The sequence below is a fragment of the Corvus cornix genome, chromosome 6, assembly GCF_000738735.6.
Source record: "Corvus cornix cornix isolate S_Up_H32 chromosome 6, ASM73873v5, whole genome shotgun sequence".
NCBI lineage: Eukaryota > Metazoa > Chordata > Aves > Passeriformes > Corvidae > Corvus > Corvus cornix.
Window position 1 is genome coordinate 23,535,516 of NC_046336.1, and position 23,819 is coordinate 23,559,334.

General features: G+C 37.6%; 1 long non-coding RNA gene across 1 annotated transcript; it reads right to left on the minus strand.

The window, feature by feature from the left end:
• Positions 1–18,528: 18,528 nt before the first annotated feature.
• On the minus strand, positions 18,529–23,605 carry LOC104697849. Its single transcript, XR_753226.2, has 3 exons — positions 23,244–23,605; positions 19,681–19,826; positions 18,529–18,675 (listed from the first exon to the last, which is right to left on the minus strand). It is a non-coding gene; the product is annotated as an uncharacterized LOC104697849 (long non-coding RNA).
• Positions 23,606–23,819: the final 214 nt, after the last annotated feature.

Genomic DNA, 23,819 nt, shown 5'->3' on the forward strand with positions numbered 1-23,819 from the left:
CTTTGGGCATTAAACTCCCATGAGCAAGGACTGAATTGTTTTCACTGGCGGTTAAACCTGGCTGTCAGTTTGTTTTAGAAATGGAATATGGAAAGGAACTGTATTTCTCCATGCCATTTTATATTGCTGAGTCTCTTGGACTCTTGTTTGGCTCTAACATTTTGTATCTTAGAAGGAAAGTCAGAGAAACATTGGTGCTTTCTCGAATATTGCTTTTTTTTTTTTCCTATTTTGTTAAGATGTATTTTAAGTCTAAAATTAATAGTAAGAATGAACTCCTGATCTCATGGAAATCATAGGAAACTTTGTCTTTATGGAACTTCTCGCAAAGAATTTCTTCTTAAATAATGTGTGTGGTACTCAGTTATCTCTGGAGGATTGTGCAAGGTTGCAAAGTACACTTCCCATATATTAAATACAAACACAAACAAAAAACCTGAAAAACCCCAAACCCTTTCATCAGAACTATCAACAACAACCCAAGCTTGAATCCTTAACTGAAGCAGTAGTAGTTGCCCTTGTCTTTGTAGACTCACTGAAAACATAGCAGCAGCTCAAGTTAACCTAGTGGATAAGAATGATGCACTTAGAGATGAGAGGTTCTTCACATGCTGTATAGCACTTTAAAATGCTAAGTACTTCCATATTTGGAAGTACTTATCTTTTATTTTCTACAATATCTTTTTTTTTTTTTAATGCCACAGAAATAATATTAGGTTCTCATAAGTGTTTGTTTTATATTAATAAATCTTCAGGAAAACACATAATTTTTATGATTGATTTTATAATTTGACACCTGCTTCTTATGAATTTATTTTAAACATTTAAAAACAGTACTAAGCCATTGCTTCCATTTCTGCTGGATGCTATCATGTGACAGTAACAGATAAACACTGCCTTTCAGTAATTTTGTTAACATTTCAAGTTAAAGAATGTTAGGACACACACTTTATAACAGGGCACTTTTTTGTGGTATTCCTTTCTTTCTTTCCCTTTTAAGGGTACTCTGAAAGTAGGTTTTAAGTTATAATGTTGGTAATCTTCCTGTTCTGGGGGTGACCTTGCTTTTCAGGACTTTAGAAAGGAAATGAGTGCTGATGAAATGTGCAAGATTCACAGAAATGTAAACAAAACAATGGCACTGGATTACAGAACTGGCAAACTGGAAACATCAGAAGTACAGAATTTGTTTTCTACCCTGGCAAATGTCCCTTGGTCTGATCTGATGGGGAAAAGGAGGTAGCTGAGCCTCCCCTCAGTTCAAACTCTAGGCTCTTTGTTGAAGCTGATAGCTCAGAAATTATCTCACAGCAGACTTGACGGAGTGTTTTGCGTGCAGAGTGACTTGTGCTCAATTCACTCCAAGTCCTACTCCAGCAGCCTCCAGAGGTCTTTAATCTTTGTAATCTGAAGTAGTCAGATTCTTTGTTTCTTTGTAGGTAAAAAATGGTAGAGTAGTATGTTACACGTAACAGACATGAGTTTATTGAGGCTTAAGAATTAACAGATGTGATACTGAACTTGGAAAAGTCAGTTAAACAGTTAAACTTTCCTTAAACAGATTGAGTGGGTATCCTCAAGTATCTGCCCCTCACAATTCTGTTCCAGAATCGGCTGAGACCTGTTGGCAACTTCAGTGCTCTGTGAGTTCTCACATAGTGATATAGCTGTGAGTATTCAAAATGTATGAGTCTGATTTGAATCAGCTGAGTCAATTTGGTTAGTTTTTAAACTTCTAAATGAGACAAGTTCATTAAATTCGTATTTTGAGCACTCCTGTTCCTAGGCCCTGCATTTCATGCTGTCCTTACTCAAATTGTTTTGAGTAAAGACTTGCAAAGGAAAAATGTGTGTCTACACCTGTTTTTCTCAGACTTTTTATTTCAGAGTTACGAATTACTTTGGGATATTTAAGGTAAAAAAAAGTCACCTTAAATAGGCACTAAACATAAATGGTACTGAAAAACACATCTGCCTTATTGATGTACCACTGCAAATAGTATGTAGGAAAAGCCAAGAAGAAAAAAGCAGGGTTTAGTGCAGTGCAGTTGTTCTATTAATTAATTGGACAAAGGCTTGGTTAAAAAGTACTTTTTTTTAAGAAATGGAGGTCAAAGTATTCAGTATCATAAGATCTTATTTACCAAATGTAAATGAACTGTTGAGCTGTGTGGGGAGGAAAAGAAAAAAACACAGGTGCAGTCAAACTGCATGCCAATTGATTGTCTTCAAAACGAATTTTATCAAGTCTTTATTCCTTTTTACTGTGATAAAAATATCCTTAACAATCATAGCTCAGCAAATAGCCATCTATTCCATCAGAGCTTCATATTTCTCTGACTCTGCTCTTGAAACACTTCATCTTAAAGGATTTTAAGTGGTGCACTGCACCCCGGGTTTCCATATCTTTGGAGATTACTGGTATATTTTCTAGTCAAAAAAAAAAAAAAAAAGGCTTCTGGATTTAGCTGAACAGTGATCAGAAGTGAGCAATTCTGCGTTCTGACCAGTGTTTTTGTTGTAAATAACCCAGAAGATGGTGTTTAACTGAGCTGTAAATGACTTTTTGAGGAAAATTCCTTACTTTTGTGCTAAACAAAGTCATATATAAGAAATACTTTAAAATAGGTAATTGTAGTAGAAATAAATACTCTTTGGTCATGAAGGCTTTTAAATTATTTTATAAGGTTACAAATGAAGATCTTTTAGACATTTGTAGTGAGGTATTACCTCAGTTTACCAAGTGATGCCACTCAGGTCCTGTTCTTTCTACTTTTAGTCTCAACGAAGTTCTTTAAATGTAAGTGGTATCAGTGTGTGGGGATTGTCACTCATACCCTTGGAAAAACCCTGTGGTATCCCTTCAGAGTCAAGCATGAGGAGGAGCTGTATAATGCTTCCTCTGACACAAATAGTTAGACTCCTAGGAGACGGTTCAGCACGTGTTCTCTTATCTGGGTCTTCATTTCTGAGGCATTTACTGAAATAAGCTAAGAGTGAAATAGCACCTGTTCTGACCAGATGGTAAATTTGTGGGATTTTATCAGGTGCTGAAGCTGCGTGTTTTGTACAAACAAACATTGAGATGATCACTTTTACTCCAAGTCTCACTCCTTCAGCGTAAATATTGCATAGGGTTGAGGAGCTTATTAAGCATATGCATAGCTTATTATTGAGTGTTGTTCACTCAATCTAGTCAGGATTGCTGTTAGTCTATGTGGTCTGGTGTCTGTGTTAGACTTATTTTGTAAAATTCATGGATAAGGGGATTTAATTTTAATTAGCTGCATTAACATGAATTTAGAACCTCTTTTTTGACTAGTGGTATGCTTATGCAGCCAGTCTGTCCCATCTCTGACAGTGACCAGAAGTGCATGCTCTGGGATGAGTAAGAACATGGCAAGTGGATGTCATATGTCATAGGTACTTTATGATTTTTCATCTTGTTCAGATGTTTGGATATTCATTTTTTATTGGTACTTCAGTGTTTTTTTTCTCTCTGAAGTTGCATCGTTTTCCCCTGAGCTGGATCTCCCTGGTTCCTCTTTGTCTAGGAGTCACATTTGCTACTGACTTGTCTTCAAGAATTATAACAATTTTAAGCAAAACTGTTAGTTGTAATTGTTAATGATTAAAGTTCCACTCTGAGTTGCTTTTGAATCCTTGGCTGAGTATAACCTAGTCCTGGGAATTTGACACTTTGTCTGGTTGTTCCTTATTTTCTTTAGAAGCATTTTAATTATAATGAGACCCTTAATACTCCTGCAAAATTAAGGCCCATAGCATGGGAATCTCTCTCACCTTTTCCATGATTGGCACTGACTCCAATGACTGATTTTTTTGCTGCACCTTTGAAAGCTTCATTTACTTTGGGGTCAGCACCTGACCTTCAGATCATTTGTTATTATTTGTGTTCCTACAGTTTATCTTATAGTATTCATGTTCCTTTTGTATGTGAAGAATAATTTATGAGCAGTTTGGAATCCTTCTGATAATCTTTCTTTGAATTTGTTTTTGGTATACCTGGGGGGGGTTAGTTTAAATTCTTTTAATCCTTAAAATCTTTTAATCCTGTAAGGGTTTTTTAAATTGATGATAGCCCTCGCTTTCTGAATGATGTCTTGCCCCAAAGAGGCTTCCTTACTCTTCTGGTGAGCCATGCTGGCTTCATTCTGCTGTTTTGATTTACTGATAGTGAGACTCTTCACTGGTAAGATTTTGAACCACACTAAGCCTTGTGAGTTTGCTACAACACGAGGTTTGTAACTCTGATTTTTTTGGGAGACCTCTAACTAGCAGGCCCATGAAATGTTTCTTAATAAGGCTTAAATTTTGTCTCTGAATTCAATCACTATGGGTCATTTTCCTGATGTATTTTCCTATTTACCACAAAATGGATCAGTAGTATTCCAGGGGCAAATGAATTTGGTTCTATGCTGTTCCTTTAGAAAGCACGAAAATACTGGAAAGATATGAAGGAGGCAGTTAACAATGAATTTTCTCTCCCAGTTTAGGGCTCAGTTTCTCAGCCATAGAGTTTCCATTTCCATGAGAAAGATGTGATGCATTTGGTTGGAGATGAACTCCACTATACACACCTCCTAAGAGTTATAGGATGCAGCCTTTTTTGGTGTTCAGGCTGTTTCTTTTTGCAGGGTCTTAGGTGCAAAGGTTTGGCACAATCAGTCTCGTGATGTGCTCAGTTCCACATTTCCTGTTATTTCTACACAGAGGAAGGAAAATGAAAAATACCTAAGAAGATGTGTAGTTGCAACACATAAAAGTACTCATCATTTAGATAGGAATAATTTGCCTGCCAGATGGTTACCCTAGTACTCTCGTATGATTTTATAAATAAAAGATAACTTTAATATTTTTACTGGAATGATTAAAAGGATATATAGCTCATTTCATACCCTTTCAAGACATGATGTTCTTCCTCTTTTCATCCTTAAGAAACTCCATAAACCCTCAAAACTAGAAGTAAAATTACCTCATGGTGATCTCATTTTTTTTTCTAGGCATGAATTTATGAAGTTGCTAATCCAGTCTTTTATCTTGAATTCACTATTTTAATGTCAAGATTGAATAATCTGCCTTTATCTCCAGGGTGACAGCTATGTAGAAACTTCAAAAGGGATAGTTTTGCCAGCATCTAAAGACTCTTGTTAATTACTACATCTCGAAATAAAGTGAAATAAAGCAGGATGAAAAATGATATTTCTCTTTGACAACCTTGTAAAAATACCAGTAATGAAGCAGTACATTATAAGTACTTTAAGAATGCATTTACTGAGATCAAGACTGTTCTGATCATGGTTCAGGTTAATCTCTACAAGATACATTATAGAAAGATGTGTGTGTGTCACTGATGGTCTAGAAAGCTCTTAACTGGAAATTAAATGTTTTACCTCTATTTTCATATTGAAATTGATTGAGATGATTTCTTTACAGCTGGAAGAAGGGCTTGTACTGTTGTGTCTTCCAAGTTTAAATAAACTTGTTCTTCCCTTTTCATATCCCAGCTTTACCCTGTTTTCACTGCTGCTGGCCTTTTATGACCTTATTATGTAAAGCTAGATAGAGTGTATATATTATGACCTGTAGCAAGCACTGTGTTATCAGCAGAGAATGCTAACAGTGAATTAACTATGTGTGTTTTCAGGCATTTGAGGTGTTAGCTCCTGCATTGCGTTGGTTTGTCTATGATCTGCTTCTGGAGATCAGGGCTGAGTGGAGCTGTGCAGGCGAGTCAGTGGAAGGATATTTGCTCCACAGGAAAGAAGTCCTCATGTCAAACCCATAGGTCAGGCAGGAAAAGTTGTGGATCAGTTATTTTCTTATAAAGGGATGTTATATTAGTTGTCTCTGAAAATCTGAGGAAAGTTAATGCAAACAACAATTAATCACTTGTTAGTGTCATGTTGTAAGTAAATACTTTATATAGACTCATGAGAAGTAAAATCAGGTTCAGGTTTTCAGAATATATATAGCATTTTCTCTTTTCTTCTTTTGATGTGGTTTAGTACGCAGCAATTTATATCACAAAATACATAGTATGAGCCACGGTGGATAACTAAGTTGGCTGAGCTGATGGCGCTAGATAATTGCTTGTTTCATTACTTGTAACTACTTGAGGATTTGTATCTTTGTGAATTTAATGCTACATCCCTGATGGCTTTGAGTGATACTCAAATGACAGCTGTTACACCAGGCTGCTGGTTGTCACTGCAAAGTCCTTGCTTTCTAGTAGCCAGTAGATGATGTTTCTAGGGAAGGAAAATCTTACCAGTAGTGTAAAGGCTTAACTAATTTTAGAGGCTTTGGCTCACTAAGGGGATTGGACCCCCCTCTTTGGTCACCAGAGTTCACATCCTAAAAATATTTTTCTTGAAGGAGCTATAATGTAATGTGAGAATTCTCATTGTATTAGGTGGCCATTCCTTCTAACATTTGATTTCAGCATTTCAGTATTTACCTATTTGTGCTGTATTCATTCATTGTGACATTGTTAAAATCATAAATAATGAAAAATAAAGGAAATCTATACTGTTCAAGTGAGGTAATATCCTTTGCAATGCAAAGCAAAAAAATATGATGCTCCTTTTGTATAGCATAACTTTCCAACGGTTTCATCCATAAAAAACTGCAGTTATAAAACCCCTAATCCAGGGTCTCAGTCTCGGTCTCTCCCCATGTCACAGAAGGGAACACAGGGTGTGGGGCTTTGTCCTTGTATATAGATTTCCTTATCCCTTTTAATTGTGTAAGAGACAGACATCTAAAGTGGAAGTTCAGTAACTGGATAATTGTGGCTAAATGAGTGCCCCTGAGGATTTTAGGTCTGTTTTAAGGAATTACCATGGTGCCATCAAGAAATCTGTGTGGTTAAAATGAGCCAAATATGGTAACAGGGACATGGCAGTGTTTGCACATTTCAGAAAGGAAAAGTGTCCATTATTGTGAGTAGTGTAATAGATAAAGCAGGATTTCATGTCAAATACAATGTGATCTGTGGGATATATTTCAGTAATATCTAAAACTGAGAATCTCAGGTATTGCTTTAGGTTAGGATGAAGTTATTGTTTACTTCTTTATTCTCAGCTTCTCCTTTAGAAATGGTGAAAAAAGTTCAATGAGGTACTAAAAGCCCAGGGGGCTTTAAGGTAGTTCTAGTATCTGAGCAGCTTTCAAAAGTGAAAGTTTGTACGTGCAGGACATCAGTTTTTGTAGTGCAAGTGTCCTTGCTGAGAGTAGATGTGGAAACTTAAATCACTTGATATATCCACAGTGGTGTCATCATGTCGAGAATCTTGGGAAGCTGGTTCTTGGACTGACCTGTATGAAGTCAGTGTGAGCATATCTGTGCTAACCGGCCGCAAAAGCAGTGCCTGCAGTATTTCCAACTATTTATGGTTGGAAGCATTTTAAGATTTCTGCTATTACAACAATAATATATCAGCAACAAATGTAAAAAGTATTGTTGATGTCTTCAACTAATTCAACATTTAACATGCTTTATATCCTGTATTTTCCTGAACCAAAATACAGTCTAGTCACTGGTGAACACTACACTGTATTACAGAATTACAGTCGTTAAACAGATTTCTCTACACCCACCTTTTCTGGGTGGGGTTTTTTAAACTAGTTTATCTCATTCTAGGGAGAAGAAAAAAGTATTCTATTATCTTTTCTGAAATTTCATTCAGAATTTAAATTAATGAGCAGAATATAAGCTTATTTCTGAACATAAGCCTGGGAGGGATAGTGAGTGAAGCATGAAAAACAATCAAATAATATGAATGGAAGCAATTCCCAGAGTATGCATTAATAATTAATAATACTGCATTTTGAGAAAAATCTGTGGGTTTTCAGTTGCTGTACTTTTGGGTCATCTGAAACTGGAGGCTGGTAATAGCACTGCATTTTCACACAAAAGTGCCTCCAGGTATGGAGTGGTTCAGCTAAAGATTTTAGGGACGAATTTGCTTGTTGTGTGGTCCTGTGTAAAATTATATCTGCTGTAAATATCCAGGCAGCTAATAAATCCAAAGAACAAGACTGGTTTTTTTGTTCTCTCTTCCATTCCTTTGTCTGTATGAATTGATTCATAGTTTTAATTAACCTGCCTTTTTTCACCAAAAATACTCTTTTGGAAAGCAAAAATTATAAATATTTACAAGATGCTTTTTTGCTAGGTGCACCCTTTGGTTTCTAAATTTTTCCTTGTAATGTTTTCTAGAAATGTAAATTGTTAGCTCTTTGAGAACTATTAAATTTAAAATTACCAAAAGAGACTGTTTCTAAACTATTGGGGGGGGATGGGAGGTAATGCTCTGTATAGGGAAGCAGGTTTTTTTCCAAATTGGTCTCACTTTCTTTTGAAGCATCTCAGGAGAAGATCTGTGTAGAGAGCTCTGTGTATTTCAGACTCCAAATGCATGGTAAACAGTTGTCAACTCATTTCTGCTCATCTGCTATGAGAAAAGCTATTGCAGGCTTATTGTTTCTCTTGAGCAGTTCAGCAACAACTATTGTACTGGCAAGTCCTATCCCGAATATTTAAATGCTGAAATGTTTATTGTAGTAATTAACACACAGTAATTAGATCAGTTCAACAGTGTTGGCTATATATAAATTTAGTCCATGGATATTCAAATCCAGCACAGCAGTTACATGTAATGCCATTGAAGTCGATGTAATTGAAGTTACATATATCCTTAAGTGCTTTTTTTGGATTAGGGCCTAAATATTTTTTAGTCTGAAAGAAAATTCTGTCCAGCTCCTGGATCTTAGATATTCTTGCTCATAAAAATAGAGGTTATAAACTAAATTAGTACATAATAATGAGGAGGTCACTATTCCCAGCTGTTTGTGAAGCTGGGACTTGCCAAAGCACGTATGTCTTGGGTCAAGACATTATGATAGAGCTGAGAGTCTGGGGAGCAGATGACTCCATGAGACAGGTGCTGGTGGAAGAACAGACTGCTTAACTTCACAGAAAGAGAGGTACAGATCAACTGTGTGCACACAAGTTTTAGGTAAATACATGCTATTTTAGAGTAACTTGTAATTTACCTTCCTTTTTTGTCTGATACCTTGTTATCAGACAAGTTAAGAGTCAGCAAGCCTTTCTTTTAAATGCTTACATTTCCTGAAGGAAAATGCTTCCAACTTGCTCATGAATAGCTATTCTAAAAATCGAAATTGAAATGAAAAATAGAGAATTAACCACTCCCCCATCTCTCTTGAAGGAATTACTGTGGGTGTGATGCTATCACAGCTAGGGGTGAGTGCCCTACTCTGGAAAAGGGTTCCTGAATAAGGAAAGCACTGAAAGGGACAGCAGCTGAGGATAGAATATTGTGTGGATTAAAGGGAATTAGACAGCAGACAAATGAGCTTTCTTTTGTGTTTTTACAGGCTTATTCTTGATGTTTTTCTCTTTCTCCTCCTAAACCTCTCCTTTTCTATGTGTATGATAATAGAATTTAATGTGAATTCCAAAAAGAGAGTGCTCTGGAACTCTGGAAATTTATTTTTAGACCTTTATATTCAAAAGCCTTCTAGCTGGTATTTACAAGGGCCTCTAACTAGATTGTTGTCACTGTAGATCACAGCACCTTGCAGAAGGATTAAAGCATAAGGAAAGACAAATATAATAAATAGAGTTGATGGTCTCCAAGATATATTTCACCTCAAGCATTTTACACTCAATTCATTAAAAATAGCTGCTTTGCTTGCAGGACAACGTACTTAACATTCATCTCCTGCTCCCTCCATCTTATTCAAAATATTTTTATCTCTTTTTGTTAAAACCAGAAATACTTTACATAAGATTCCATTACACAGTTCTATTAGTCTGCTGGGTTTTTTCTTGTCCTTTCTTTCATCTTTGTGTTTTGCACAAGAAGCTTTATCGCCAAGCTCTTCTTACAGCTACTACTGCTACATTTCACAGTATCCAAGCTGCTCCAAGGACAGGAATTTTGTCATCTCTGATATTGTTTTTCTGAGTAGCATCCCTGAAAATTCCCAGGTGTATTACATTACAATTTTCTGATAAAATTTAATATGAAACATAATGCAAAGTTCTTGACATTGAGGAAGTGCTAACATGACTAAATCCAGATTTAAGAGCATTCTGCAGCAGCACTGGAATCACAACTAATGACTGTACTCAGCTTGGATGGGAGGCACAGTGCTGTCAGTGTGTCACTCCTGTATTCATGACTCAAATAGCAAAGCCTATCCTAAAGAGCTGGCACTGCTGGATCTATGGCAGCTGTTGCAATGCATAATTAATGCAGCCCTGGGATACAGTTTCAAACACTCCGTGTCAGTGCATGCAGGAAGCCTGCAAAATGGGCACTACTTTCAATAGTCAAATATTTATTTTTAACTAACTTTATAAGGGCATACACACTTCTGCAAAATTGGTTGAAAAGAGGAAGGGTTCCTAAGGAGCCCGTGATTGAGACATTCCAGTGGAAATTAATGTAATTTTCATTCTCTACAAACAGCAGGGAAAAGATGAATTGATGTTTGCTTACTCAGTTTTGGGCAGTGTACAGCATAAACATTAAAATGAGTAAAGAAGAAACTTCTAGTTGGTTATTTTAGTTCTAAGTAGGTCAAAAAAAGATACTGGATGAAGCAAAAATTGTATTGATATTTGGGTAGTGTGATCAGAGATGGTTTCGAAGCAAGCTGGCATGGGAAGGGTTTTGAAGGAAACATTTTACTCAGCAAGGTACGTAATATTTATATTGACAAGTCCTTTTCTGGAAGGTTGACAAAACCAAAAAAGGCTTTTTAACAGCACTTCTTTCTCTACATGCTGAAAGGCGCTGCCGTATGATGGGCGTAGAGTCTTGTCCTTTAGCTGTGGCTGAATCCCCCAGGCAGAGGATGGCACTGGAGCATGCGCTTGCAGGTTGTGTTCTGACCCACACACCTCAGATTAGCCAGAAAAAAGCTGCCACAATAAGGAATTCTGCAGGGAAAATTTTTGAAAAGAAGCTTTATAAAACTGATCTAAGTATGTGTTGTGCCCGTTGTGCTGTGCATTCGAGTACCTTGAGCAGTACTGTGTAAAGTAGTAGAGAATCTCTGGGCGGGGTAGTAATTACAGTGTGTATACTTCTTTCTGGTTTGCTGTGCCTAGGAAAAATATAAGCCACCACTGTTTGAAAGATCCAAATGTAAAAATCTAATATCTCTGACCTTAAACTTCATTCCTTTACTGCATGTGTTTTTACAAGACCATCCCTTGTTGCATATGAATTATGTAAATTACTTGAATTATATTCCCAATGCCCAAAGTGGAAAACCTGCTTCATGTGTGAAATTTAACAGATGAGAAGTAGAAATTGATTTTGAAATTTTGATCTTACTCCACCAGTTTCAGCACTCTGATTCAATTAGTGAAGTTCTGTGAATTTCAAGTAGTTGAAAAGTTACAGTGTCTTCATATAGATAAAGACATCTAAATGTACTTTTAAGAGAATGTAATTTCAGGACACGTTTCTTGAAATTATTTGAATTTAATTCAAATATGAAAACAAAACCTGAAAACAAATTTGATTGTGTCTAAAATACATGAGTTTGGGGTTTTTTTAAATTAGAGGTCTTTCAAAGACGTAAAAGTCATTAGGCTTTATTTCATTCTTTCTTTACAACATAAAAGAGCATGACTAGAGACAGCAGCCCAACCTTAAGTTAAATGCCTTTCTCTCCACAAAAGGTCCTTCACTTAACAGTACTAACAGGACAATTTTTTCCTCAATTTGCTATGTGCTACCTTACCTTTTAAAAAACCAAAACAGTGTATGTGAAAGCTTGTGACATAGAAAGAAATCGGCTAAGAAAACTAGTATGTGTGTTATGGTAAATTTAGGTTCTTCCTGATGATAATGATTCCTTTCCACACCTTTGTTGGAACCTGATGGTTGGCTTCTCCAAAGACAGGCAGCCCAATTCTGAAACACTCTCTTTTGCACAGGTATTTGTCCCCAGTGGAATTAGTAACCAGGTCTGTCAGAGAAGTGGTTAGCTCTGAAAGATTTGGAACAGTGAACTATAAAGGCTGACTTTTCTAGTAGGTAACTTTTAAAATAATGGTCATGAAAAACCTGGAGAAACGTGATGAGGACTATAAAGGCTTTGGTAAACATACTCCCCCTCTGTGAGGGAATGATGGCTAATGGACTTGCATTGAAATGTGTATTCTGAATCTGCTTCTGGATTGTGAAACAAAGAAATCATGCATCAAATGGAATAGCTGCAATTTTGCCACACAAAGAGCCAAATATGTATAATAGATGTAACTAATTTATGTATACATATCTAATTTGTTTCTTAGTAGATTGAGACACATTTAAACAAGACCTAATTTGATATAGAAAAAATCTGAAGGGAGATGGACTGCATTTAAAGTACAACCCTTGCCTCAAGCAAGCCAAAACCAAAAAGAGTGAAGAACTGAATTAAAGGATTTTTTTCTCAGTTTTACAAGACAGTTTTGTGTTAATTCTTCACTCTTTTCCATAACTCTTACAGACAAGTGTATGGTTCCTGTGCTTACAGAGACTGCACACTGTTGAGCAGTATCGACCCCATTTATATGAGTAGACTTGTTTTAATTGACTATACTTGAGCTGGATGGTTAACATAACTTGGAGGGAAAAGAGGAAATTGTTTTTCTGCAGAGAATAATCCCTACTTAACAGATGGGATTTTGTTAATAGTTATGAGGGAATAACAAGATGCAGTTTTTTAGCCAGACAAACTTCACCTAGCCTGAGAGTCACTTAAAATAAGTAAGACACTCCCCACCACAAAGGAAAATTAAGGGCCTCATGCCATGTTACAGTCCTGGGTGATGCTTAAATGAGCCAGAACAAAGAATCTATTTGGAAAGAAGTTACATTAGGATTTGGTCCAGTTGCTTTGTTTGTGTGCTCTTTTGTTGTCAGCCACAGAAGGCAGTCCCATAATGGGTGGCCCTGTCAGCAACCATTTAGGTATAACAGAGTCTCTTAGTAGAAATGCAAGTAAATTTTTCATCTACCAGCAACAATGAGCTGAAATGCTTGAAGGGAGGAAAACTGGACTCGTTTATTTCATTTATTTTTTTTTTTTCTGAAAGGCTTGGAACAATTCTGCAGTGCGGTTCTGACCTTTTCATACACAGAACTAAGTGGTAAGGGAAGCTGGGCTTCCTGTCAGCCCTTACAAGGTGCTATTTCTCTCCTTTTTCTTGTGGTCAATACTTGGCTTTTCTGTAAAGCCTTGCTTGATTGTTATTTCAGTTAGACCATAAAGACCCTCACCTGCCACTGCCAACGTTTTTCCTAGCAGAAATAGATTATCTCAAATGACAGAATCCAGGCAAAAGTTCAACTTTAATGTCTGATGCCTTATAGAAAACTAGCAGCATGCAAGACATGACTTAGCTGCACTGCACCATCCATATGTGCTTTATTCGTGATTTGCTTCACCTTTCCTTAGAAATAATTTTAAATGCAGAGGTAGAATAGAACCTATTTTGTGTAAGGAAAATGTATTTCTGGCTTGATTTAGGATGAGGTGACAGGAAAGGGCAGAAGAAAAGTATGGGATGATGCCACATAAAATAATAGAAGTGAAAAGGATCAATTCAGTGCAACAGTCTGATTTGTGAAATTTATAAAATTAGGCAAATTTCAAAGCCAAAAGGGAAAGCAATTTATTGAGACTGCCTTGTGGGAGCTCAGATTATGAGTAAACTCATGTGTGACACCCTTTTTAAACTAGTAAAATTCTTCACATGTGAAATTTCAAATGGGAAATTAGTTTACAATTTTGAGGAAAGGGGACTGTGTTCTGTAAAATGCTTTATAGGTTTAGTGGTCATTACTTGGAGTGAAAATAAGGACTTAGTTTGAAAACTGTGATTTAAAACTGTGTTGTAATAAAGCAATGTGATTATATACGCAAAGATGAACCATCAAAAGTACTGGTTGGTTCTGTGACTGTTGTAATGTGCAGCTCTCCCTCTCTATATCTGTGATACTGTAATTAAGTAGAATTATTTGCCATGGGGAGGCCTTGTTAAGACTAATTCTGGTAATAAAAGGGGCTAAAATGGATAGTCGTCCATATTCTGAGCTTATCTATGAAGAACCTTGTGGGAAGATAAACATCAAAAGCAAAGGCTTATTGGAGGCTGAAGTGTCAGGACATCAGAAGACTTCACATGAAGAAGAGGTAGAGAATTCTGGCATAATTTGAAAAAAAAAAAAAAGAAATGTTTTGTGACCAAAGACTTTTCCTCTGTCTTTTGACATCCTGTTTTGTGAGAAACATAACATGCATTATTTCTGGAAAAGGTGCTTTAAGGAATCCCAACTTTAGGAACGTGAACTCACTAAAGGTTCTACGTAGATAAATAGTAAAAAATTTCTTTCCTGTAGAGTACATTCAGCCCACAGATTATGACAGAAAAAGATAAGAGATTGCATTAAGATAGGAGACAGTGTAAAAACTGCCATAGTGCACTACTCTATGCAAAATTGCTATATTTAGATGCCATCCCAAGTGCTCTGGATGAGCAAACTGATCAGCTGGGATGCAGGAAATGGGATTCTGATGTTTAGAATATATATGTGTATCTGTATATTTTTGTCATAGACACATAAAGATCAGGAGCCCAAACAGAAGGGATTATAGTATCTTAGGCAACCTGTTAGGCACAGATCACTAGCTCTGGAGTCATAAAAGAAAAAATCCACATGGCCAAAACATGGGAGGTAAGTGGCTCGGAAGATCCAGAGCAATGGAAATTTTGGGGGCCCTTATGTCAAAGAGCTTTTTGGCAGGGAGCAGGATCAGAGAAGCTGCTCCATTTCAAGTACAGGCCTTTTTTGCCTGGTGGAGGACTGGCTGGCAATTTAAGCATGTTTATTCTCCCTACTGTTTTCTTTTTGCACAGCTATAGTCATTACTCACTGACAATATCCTGCAGTCTAGGGGAATCACTGGGAGGCCAGGTCAAGGATATGGACAGCAGATCCTCCACTGAGAAGTCAGGACAAAGCAGCTGAAAAGACCTGAGCAGTGAGTGTGGAAAGATACTGCAGTGGAAAGTGATGTAGCGGAAAAGTACTCTGTAGTGAGCTTCACTTAAAAGTATAGATACAGCTTGTACTGTCCTACACAAATTCCTCCAGGCCTTACTGAATGGCTTGACTGCTTTTCATAGGTTGAGCTGTCCTTGTGAAGAAAATATTTCAAGAGTAAGGGCTTGGATCACAGCATGTCTGTTGCACCAAAGGGTGTGCAAAAGAAGCGGTACTCTATGCCTTCTTTGCTTCAGTCTTTACTGGTAGGGCTAATGTTCAGGACACAGATACTTCAAACCAATAGGAAAGTCTGGAGGAAGGCAGGCTTTCCCTAGAATGGAAGAGGAGCATACTATGGAACTCTTAAATTAACTGGATTTACATAAATATGTGAGACTTGATGGGATGCAGCACCAGTTGGTGAGGAAGCTGGCTACTGTCTTTGTGAAACTGTTCTTGGCTGAGGTCGTTGCATGCTTGGACTACACAACACTCGAAGCTTTCTCTCCAACCTCAACCACTCTGATTTGATTATATTGAGCCTTTATTGAGGGTGAATGAAGCTGTTTATACTACACCAGTACCTGAAGTCTCACTGTTGGAGGAATGTATGAAGTAAGGTGTTACTGGAATGATAAGGCTCTTGCTGACAAGAACATAAAGCATTTTGTTTGAAAACTTGTCTACAGGGCTGCTTCTTAGATGACATAGATATGAGATGCTCTGTGGCTTATCCTGTGCTTCATAAAGTCAGTGATTAAATTTCCACTGGGAATAGGATGTAACTGGTGAGAGCAGTGAGGGCTACAATATCATAAATGTAGTTGTTGTCCTCTCAGGAGTGCCTCAGGGAACAGGGTATTTAAAGTAAAAATCTGTTTCCTGCTTGCCCTGTGTTGTAGCTCCTCCTGAAAGCTGCTAGACTTTGTTGATCCTTGGGGGGCAGCTGCTGAAATTGCAGTGCAACGCCCACAGATAAGAGATGCTGCGCAACAGAGAATGATTCAAATTCCTATATTCTTCGTTTTTTTTTTTTTTTTTTTTTTCCCAGTGAGTGACTCAATTACATAGGGATACCATGTACTATCTGCCAGATATTCTGCTCATGTTGTTCTGTGTTCACAATGTTGAAATAGATGTTTTCTTTCCAATTTCACTTGTTCTGGTACAGATATTCAAGAAATCTGTACAGCCTTATTGTGCTGAATATTTCTTGCTGACTTCCTGCTAGTCTAGCTCAGTTCAATGATAAGGTATTGAAGACATTTGCTTTGTTCTGAATGTATGAGGGTTGCTACAAACTAGTGGTGGTCTCTAGATCCTGATGTAAGAATAAAGAAAGAACATGAGGAGTTAAATGATACCTGTTAATATATGATGCTTCCATTATATGTGATTGGGTGAGATGCTGTGGAATAGCAGCCCATCAGTCTATTGTGTTGCAGACAGTTACTCTGTTGGTCAAACTACACTTCAATAAGCTGTGTGCTTCTTCATCCTGGCCTATATCTTACCTCATACACTAAATAGTTTGTACTATCTCTGACAAAAAAGATACTGGTGTGGACGAAGGCTTTTTCAGGGAAGTAAAAATCAGTGAGACTGAGTTGTTTTTTTCACTGACTGGAATTTTGTAGAGGGTTGTGTTCTATTTTTTATACTTATGAGGGTGATGGCTATAAATGTGTCCATTGGTGAATGTGTTTGGTCAGAATAATTTGTTATTCAATTTGATTTTCCCCTCATTTTCAAGTGTTTAGTTGTGGGAAAAGGACAGGATTGTTTTGATGTTACAGCAACACAAAACTGATATTAGAAGGTTTTTTTATCAAGACTGTACTCTGCATATTATATTCCTGAATACTTGTCAGAGAGGAATTCTTTTGCAATCTTGTCTCTAGACAGGAGGATTTCTCATAGCAGACATCACATTCATGCTCAGATCTTGTTTACTGTTCCTAATGTGAATGAATGTTTCTATTTTTCTGTTCTTAGTCACTTTGCTTATCTTTAATATGTTTATGAAGAACTGAATGTTCTGCAGCATGTGTGAAATATTAACAATTACTTCCCAATTACATCACTGCTAAATAGAATGCTGGTTTTATTGCTGAGATATTTGTGAATTTCTGAAGAAAGGAAAAGGTGGATTTTTTTTCTCAGATTTTATTTTTAATGAAACACCTGTATATGCAGACAGGTTTAATATTCTTAGCTATAGTTTTAAATAATTGCTTCATCCTTTGAAAATCTCAACTGCATATCTTCATGTTCGAATTAGCCAGAAGTGAACAGGATGAGTGCAAAGAGACAATGAGAAGTTTCATTTGGCTGAAAACTTGAGAGCAGCCCACCAGCTAAATTTACTATTTGACATAAAGGGGTCAGGTTGTTACCATGCAGTCTCATGCTGGCTACAGTGGTGCTACCTGAGGAGTACAGGAAATCAATGGTGACTGACAGATTCCAGTTGTGGGTACAAATTGCTGCTTTTCTCATTCATTGCTCTAAGATGAAAGAAACCGGTGACAGTTTTTCTGCTACTATAAAATTGCTTCTCAGTGCACCACTTCTGAGGCTTGATTTAGCTTGCAAAGGACCAAACAAACTTGTTTTTCCCCAAAAAACTTCCCATGCCCTACATGCCTCCAGAGGGTGGCATGTGACAATTTAGCAGTGGTTTCTTTTCCCATTGTTTGTTTTAGTGATATAAGTAGTTTGTGTAGAGAAAATAAACTTAAATTGATTAAGGTCATGTAGCCAAACTCAAGAATATAAATAAGGACAAATGTATCCCTAAAGTGTGTGGGAAAAAAACCTACTTTTGGAGGAGCACTGACCCTAGTGGGATATTTTGCTGGATAAAATGTCTGTGACAGTGCAGCTAAGCTGGACTTAAGCAAGTGAGTAACCAAACTGGTGCAAATAGATACACATAAAATTTCTTTCAGAGCTGTAATATTGCCAGGGATAAACTTTGTGAAAATTAGGTTCTCCTAATTAAGGACTCTTAATGTCATTGCATGCAGTGAAATGGACAAGTGTTTTTCATTACTTGGCTGATAGTTCAATACAAAAGAAAATATTGTGGGTTACTGAATCAAGAGATCAGTTTGGTGTTTTCTTGTTTGTGGTGGGTGGTTTTTTGTTTGATTTTTTTTTTTTTCCTGAGAAACTGAAGCACCCAAGTTGGTTGGAAAATAAACCCTCCTAAGCCTTAGACTATTGGCATTCTGTTACTGGAAATACAGATATATGGATTCATTTGCTATTATGTATGTGTGGAACAGTGAGTCTTGGGTAATGAATGCAGCAAGAATTTGTTAACATTGCATTTGCTTTGGGGTTTTTTATTGGGGTTTGGGGTTTTTGGCAGTTACTGGTTTCAACACAGTGGAGGACTAATCACAAAGAGATTTTGTAGTGAGTTTCTCCTCTTTATTTTCTGTTTACAGACATTTTATTTTCTATTGCTGAGACCGTAGCTGGAAATGGCAGGGCAAGAGCAACACCTGAATGTTAATCAGTCAGTCCATGATGGAGTCAGCTGGAGGAGGGCAAGAACACAGTCCTAGAGTTTGGGAAATAAAGTGGACCCACTTAACACTGAATAATGTTAGTTCAGTAGTGCAACATAATGTCAGACTTCACAGGGTACAAGCTTGTTCAGCCATGGTCCAGAAAGATGAACTCCAACTATAACAGATACACAAAATCACTGTGAGCTTAATGAAAAGCCTTTGTGAGAAGAGACTGAAAAGAAATTGCTCATTTAACTTAGGACAATGAAGCTGACTGGACATCAGACCAGGTGGAGGTAGTTTAAACAGAGAGGGAAAAGAGATGAGCTACTTAATGTAAAGGACAGGCACAGGAACAAATGGTAATAAAGTAGTCAGTCATGAATAAATTTAGGTTGTAAATGGAAGAAGGATCCTTGCCATGGAGAGAGTCAGAATTTGAAGTGGCCTTTTAATTAGAGCAGCAAGGGCAAGAAATTACCAAGGAGTTTATATGATATGATGCTGCTGATAGGGAACTGGTATTGATAATAAGGAGGTCCATTTCAGGCGCACCTAGGTGCTTTGTGTTCTTTTCAGGGAAGGCAAATATAAGCCAGTTTCCCTTTCAACAGACGAAAGTAAAAACCATGGCATTATTCAAAGCCATCTCACAGTACTTTCATACACAATAACTGCAAAGGGTATTTTGAGGAAACCAAACATGGATATCACTATTAAGCTATTGGCATTGTGGTATAGCTAGATACAATATATGGACAAAAACTGGGTGTAGAAAAGAAAGTATCTTTGGACTAAATAGATGTTTCAGTGAAAATTGTAAAGTTGGAGCCAGTATATTTTAATGTGGCGGAAACACAAATGAGAAGATTTGTGTAGTAAGCATCTCCAAACGGTAGGAATCAAATGGTGCAAGGAAAAAGATTATTTACATTACTTAATAATATTTAGGGGACATTGAAAGTCATGATCCTGTGCTATTTTTTTTTTCTCCGGTCTTTTAGAATTTTATTTTTATAGGAGATGTAGCAAAATGTGATTGGTTTGAGACCTACCTTAGAGAGCAGACTGGTCTTAGGGATGAGAGTAACAGTTAATTAACTCATTGCCAGCCTGTGTCCTTTTGCTGCTAAAACGATGCTGTGTTATCCCCAAATGGATAATTCAGTTATATTTCAGTTTATGACAATTAGCAAGTAAGCTGAAAAAAAGAAAAGTAAGTGAATTTATATTATGTCACAAATCAAGATTAGTTCATGTTTTTACTTTTAATATTGAATCTGTTATGTTTTCTGATATAAAGACTATGCCACTCAGTCTAGTAGTAAGTGCATAAGTGTTCAGGGAAAGATGGGTTTGTAAAGTAATAAACACTTCCTGTGTTCTCTGGGCCTCACTGTCAGATTGGCCTGGTGTGAGCTCAAGCTGTGACCTCGGGCGACCCAGTGAGGCTACAGACACCTTCACTCTCTGCCATCAGGCTCTTCTCTTAGCACACAGCCATGACAGGCAATGTGTCATGAAGCACAGCTGAGGAATTCCAAAAACCCCTCCTGACCACCATGTAGTTACTGCTTTTCAAATGAGACTGCTGTTCTCACTGCATGAGTGCTCACCTCTGTTCTCAGGAGGTGGGAGAAAAAGGTGCTCATTACAAGCTGAAACCACAGCCTGCCACCTCCTCGAGATAAAAGTCAAAGAAAGGAAATTTGTGCACTGGGCTTGTCTCAGCTGGAAGGGGATTTAAGTCCTGCCTCTGAGCTGAGAATGGCTTCGAGTGAGTCTTTGCCAGCTCTGCTACCTGTGCATGTCAGTATAAATGACAAATATTGACCATAAGTACACATTTTGTCTATATTTAGGCATAACAGGACACAATCCCTAAAATTAATTAGTGTCACAACAAGGTAAGAAAATGTAGTAACAGTTTTTGTGAGTTTTTTCAAGTTGTAAACACATCACTGGGACCCAAACAAGTGCACCTAGACAACTAAAATCAAAGCATTTATGCGGAAAGTCTTTCATAAGGCAAACCCCCACAACTGTATGGTAAATATTGAGCTTTTAATACCATTAATGACCTTGATGGAAGTAGTTGTAGGGATTAATGAGCACCTGAGGTTAATGGAATCAGCTCCACCCGACTGATCATTAATTCAGAGCCTGTGCCCTAGATTTTGATCATTAGTGCTAAAAAACAAAATCAATTTTACATGGTTTGGGGCACCTTTTGACCAGCAACATCAACAATACAGATTCTTAATTTTGAAAATGACCTTCCTGCTAGATTTTTTTCTCTTTTTATTCCTTACATTGCCCTCTGTTCAATAACATGTAAGCACTAAATGAAAATGCCAAATTTCAGCATGCTGTGTTTTGAAATGCCTGCTTTATTAAGTCCTGAGGCGTGTTGATAATAGAAGCATAACAGCTTTTCACATGAAGCACTTTCAGATTCTAAAGTCTTACAAATGGCAGTTCTTAATGGTTTGAAAGTATTTTCTAAACACTTTGGACACTGTGTTTGAATTAATAACTTTGGAGTTCAACATAGCATTAAATACATTGGTTGTGTGTGTGCCCTGCACCAGTAGGTGGTGGTTAAGGATCTGCGTTCATAAACACTTGTGCTAATGGCTGTTTTTAGAAACAAATCTTGAACTTCTGGGAATTTGGAAAATACTAAGGTATATTTCATAAAGATTCCAGTAACTTTGGGTGTTTCACTGCAGACCACACGTTATAATATACAGCCTCAGGCTAAGCAGACAAAAGGGATGCCCCAATATTGCTCTGGTGTGGGATAAACGTGCACAGGAAACAAACATCAAGAACCTCCTGAACTGTATAACCTGAATACTCTTGCACCTGTGTTAGAATATGTCATGTATAAATTTAAATTTAGCAGTTCATTTCTATGATGATGTGGATGTTCAGCCTCTCTAAAAAAACAAAAGAAAACAAATGTTCTCTAATTGAATCCCCTGCTACATGCAGATCAGATTATGAAGTATGAGAGTAAAAGGAAATTAAAAAGAACAGTCTAATTTTTAAAGTAAAACATGGGTAATAGGGTTCTGTATCTCAGTGCCACAAGGTATATGACCTTAGTTGCAGCAATACATGCAGAAGCAGCAGGAATCTCACAGGATGTCCAAATCTAAAAACTACTATTTAGATCTCATTGTGAAATATCCCACAGATAAAGTGTATTTATTTTTATGTATAAATATAGTTAAAATATAAGAAAGGAATTTTCAAAAATTAATATTTTGAAAAAATAGCATTACTACAAGGTATTATAAGAGCTATTTTTGTTTATATTTGATACAAAATACTGTTTTATTTTACTGCAGAATACACTTTTGCTTAATTCCCTATATTTTGTTCAAAATGTAGGAGTGGATTATTAGCCTATTCAATACAGTGGCCAAATATCCTTTGTTTTCTGTGTGGTCATAATTAAATGTGAAAGTTTTTATCAGATTTAAAAAAAAAACATGACCACCACAATCCCAAAGTGTAAAGAAAGGAGAGGAAATTACCTTACAGAAAATCTGTAAAAAAAATGCATCTCTCTGGTTCAGTGTCAAGGTATACGATCTAAGAAATTAAAAATGTTTTTCTTATGTTTTTGAAAAAAAAAATCAGCTTTATGCAGTTTTATATTGTGTTAAAACACGTGCCTAACTTACATTTTTGGTTGGCTTGAAAGTTCTGTATGTCTCGCACCTCTCCAGTAAATTTTACCTTAAACAGCCTCTAAACTTAATCTTCAGTATACATCTTAGTTGATAGCATGATTTGTTTCTGTTTGGTCTAATTGGAAGCACCTAAAGATTTGAATTGACATCTATTTTGTTTGGGTTTTTTCATTGTTGGATTGACCTTAGAAATACTTGAACAATTACTCAAGTATAGTGACACTACTCTCTGTTGTATTGTGAGGAAATTTCTAATCAGTTTTTGATTGTGGAGTATAACACCCTTACACAACCCCAGGTAAACACTCCCCCACTTAATTCAGCAGCACCTTATTAATGTTATTTTTTTACAGCACTGTTAGTTTTCATAGATGTTTCTCTATGGGATTTTGTTTACTGTTTAAAATACATCTGAAAATCTTATTCTAATACATGCTTGGTTCTTCCCAGTGAAATGCTGGGGGAGGCTGGTGAGGCTATAAAAGCAATGGGGAAGGCAGGGAAGGTGCAGACAAGCCTCTGCCCTGCGCTCTGCAGCCCCATAAACAACTTGCTAACGAGCACAGGGTAATGGCTGTGGATGCTAAATAATCTCTTTCCCCGCTATTGAGCGGACATTTAAAAAATATGGTAGTTTTTAAAAATTAGTCTTTCTAGGGGAAAACAAATAATTTTCTGTTTGATGTACACCACCTTTTTAATAACATTTTATGCTATCACACAGAGGAGAAAACAAAATAAATTCAGCAAATGTAGAAATCGATTGAGAAACTGGTATTTCCTCCGGTGAATAAAATCAATTACATCTTCAGAAGAGGTGTATCTTTAAAATAGATTAAAACGCCCAAACAACCCGGGCAGAGGGAGAAGAAAAGCCACCCCCCCGCGGTCCCCGCGGCCGCGGCGGTGCCCACCGGCTGTAGGTGTCACTGTGAACATGGCTCAGGGTCGGGCCGGGCTGGCCCCGCGGCGCTCGGCGCTGTCCGCCTTGCTGCGAGAGCCGCCGCTCACACGTTCAGCGTGCTCGGGACATTGTGTGCCGGGCTGTTGGAGGCGCTGGCAGCAGAAGGTGACATCTGGTGACTAATGGGCTCAGATGCGGGGGCCGTTCCCACCGCTCCTCCGGCGGCAGCTGCGCCGCCGCCGCCGCGCAGGATGCGGAGACCGTGGGGAGCGGCTCGCTGGAGGAGATCGATGCCTTCTGATTTCCGAGGAGCCAGAACATGGCCCCACCGCAGACATTTTCCCAGCCCAGGGCTTCTGATAAATGCACAGACCACCCAGCCAAGCGCGGCGCTCGCTGCGTCTCCTCTTTCGCTTATCGAAACCCATCTACTTTTAAGGAAATGGCTCCACCTTATGAAACAAAGATGGACCCTTTCCAGGCACAGTCCAGGCTCTGCATGGATTCTCGTGTTAGATGGGGCTCTGTCGCAGTCAAACCGCTCTGCTTCCAGGGTGATCCCGGCTGTTGATCCCCCCTCTGTAAT